This window comes from Euprymna scolopes, chromosome 17, assembly GCF_053919585.1.
Source record: "Euprymna scolopes isolate OS-2025 chromosome 17, ASM5391958v1, whole genome shotgun sequence".
In the NCBI taxonomy this organism is placed as follows: domain Eukaryota; kingdom Metazoa; phylum Mollusca; class Cephalopoda; order Sepiida; family Sepiolidae; genus Euprymna; species Euprymna scolopes.
In genome coordinates, this window is record NC_136498.1 from 108,187,923 (window position 1) to 108,190,422 (window position 2,500).

Below are 2,500 nucleotides of genomic sequence, written 5' to 3' on the forward strand. Positions count from 1 at the left end.
ACTGTCTCTTTTCAAACATGTTACACATTGAAATTAATCTATGGGTGCTGGTTCAACAGCATTAATTAACACTAGCAGAATCCGTGGAAGATTATTCTGAACCGTTACAAAGGCTGTGCAACGTTACAACACATTACACATCCATCATATCATTCTCATATCATTTCTCGTCATGCAACACATGTCCTCAACCTTCAATTGTAAATAATTATTGTGGTTTAGTAATAAAGAAGATTGTTGTGGCTATTGTTGCTTTTTATGTTGGTGGGTGGAAGTTGGGAAGAGAATTACGGCTATTCGTGGTAAAGAGGTATGAAACAAACAGAAGGAGGCAACAATCGGACATATATATTCTACATTCAACTCAAGAACTCTGATCCATTCTTTCAAGATGATCCTACCAATAAAATATCCTGTTTTGTATGCATCTCTATGTATTAGATTTAATCTTCCTCTGAGGTCATCGGATCAAAGCTTGTCTTCAAGACTCACATTGCACGTCAATCATAGCATTTCTCTTCATGCAACGCATGTCCTCAACCGTCACGTAATTGTAGATAATATAGAAGAACATTGTTGTACCTATTTACTATGCCTCCCCACGGGACAGAGTTAGACACCAGGGTCGTTTTTTAACGTGGAGAAAAGGTACAAAAATAAAAATTGTCTCAGTCGTGAAGGATTTCTCCTCCACCAAAAGAGAACAAGAAATAGAAGTGCAGCATCTGGAGAACAGATACTACACTTTGATCTTGTCCCGAAGATTGTTGTAGCTATTGTTGCTGTGACTTGATGCTTTTTTGATTTTTTTTTTTTTTGTGGTGGTGGTGGTGGTGGCGGTAGTGGGTGATAGTTGGAAAGAGAAAAAAATGGTATTGTCAGAAAATGACGACGGAAGGCAATCAAGGTCTCTAATCCAATCCCCCAAATTGGTTCGTTTACCTCCCGCCAATACTTTACTAACAACGATGACATATAATGGGAACTTAGCGAAATTAATTATGGCCTTGTGAAAAGCAAGAAAAAAAAAAAAAAAAAGGAGAACCTCCTCCTCCTCCTCCTCCTCCTCCTCCGCACATCCATGAACTTATTATCACCTTCAACCTTACAGCTGGGTCTCACGAAGGGGAAACCAATACAAATGGAATGTCGCCATGAACTTCACAAACAATTCCAGAGAAATACAATAAAAGAAAAGAAAAAAAAAGGAGAGGATGCCAGGGAGTAAAAAAGGGAGAGAGAGAGAAAAAAAAAGGAGGGAATGCTAGAGAATAAAACAAAAGCAGAAAATTGGTGCGGAAGAAAGGGGAGAGAGGGGCCTCGCCAAGACTAAATCGCCCGAAATGACCATTCATTCAAGCAAAAGATTTAATTTAGAAAGAAGTGAGTTAATAAACTTTAAAGCAACAATGGGGAAATATAATGAATTATTACGTCGTTAAGCGGGTATTGTTTTAAGGAAGGCGCCGCCAATGATCCATAAACGAAATGTTTTGAGAAATATAATTATTTGTCAAATTAGAGATGTCGTTAACGAAAGCACAACACACATATCTATCATGATACCAAAACGGAGTTAATCAACGTTTGTTTCTCTGTGGCTTTTTTCCTATATAATTTAATCACACAAAATATATACAAGTTGATGTACCCGGCGATGCCAGGTTGTATATGATATATTTGAATATTTTGTCCTCGTACATTATAGTAAAATAGATTAAACAAAACATAAATTTATAATGGTGAATACATTTTTTTTTTTTTTTTTTTTTTTTTTTTGTGAAAATCAGATTCACTGAAATTAACTATTCTACTATTCTACTGTAAGCGAAGTGTCGTTTTAAAAATAATGGGCAACAGAATTGAGAATTTGACCTCTGTCGTTCAAGATTTCCTTAAAAATATGAACTTTATTCGTCTTCGGTCGTGATGGATTTCATTAATTCATTCATTCATTAAATGAATTTTGAACTTTGTTACGAAAACTGCAAAATGTGAAGAAAGGACTTTTACTCAAAATCTAATGATTATTTTTAATTTATTAGTTATGAAAAAGTGTATTTTGTATGAAAATAAACGTCTATTTTGTGTTATAATTGTGTTGAATGCCGTAAATGTTTCAGGGATTTTTTCTAAACAAAACAAAAAAAAAAAAACAACGCAGAACCACGAACAGGCATGTGAAAATTTGTAAGGAAATTTTTATCAGAAAAATACAAAATTATAAAAACGCAAGCATTCGGAAAATTTACATTTTTTTTTTTTTTGTTTGAAATTAATATTTGTTTTTCTAATCAATAAATAAGTAACATATCTATATAAATAAATAACATCTATAAATATAAAAGCGAAAATGTATGTATGTATGTGTGTTCGCTTTTTCTGTGTGTCTACAAAAGGCTTCTTTCAGAGAAGCGGTCGCTCGCTAAACAACTTTTTAAAACTTTTTATATCACATACAAATCGTAATATCTCACAGTTATCAACGAAGCTCGCCTGT

At 33.8% G+C, this 2,500-nt stretch overlaps 1 protein-coding gene across 1 annotated transcript in view; it reads right to left on the bottom strand.

The window, feature by feature from the left end:
* Positions 1-2,500, bottom strand: part of LOC145296866 (zinc-regulated GTPase metalloprotein activator 1-like) — a 269,322-nt gene that overhangs the window by 71,235 nt on the left and 195,587 nt on the right. The window lies entirely within an intron of this gene.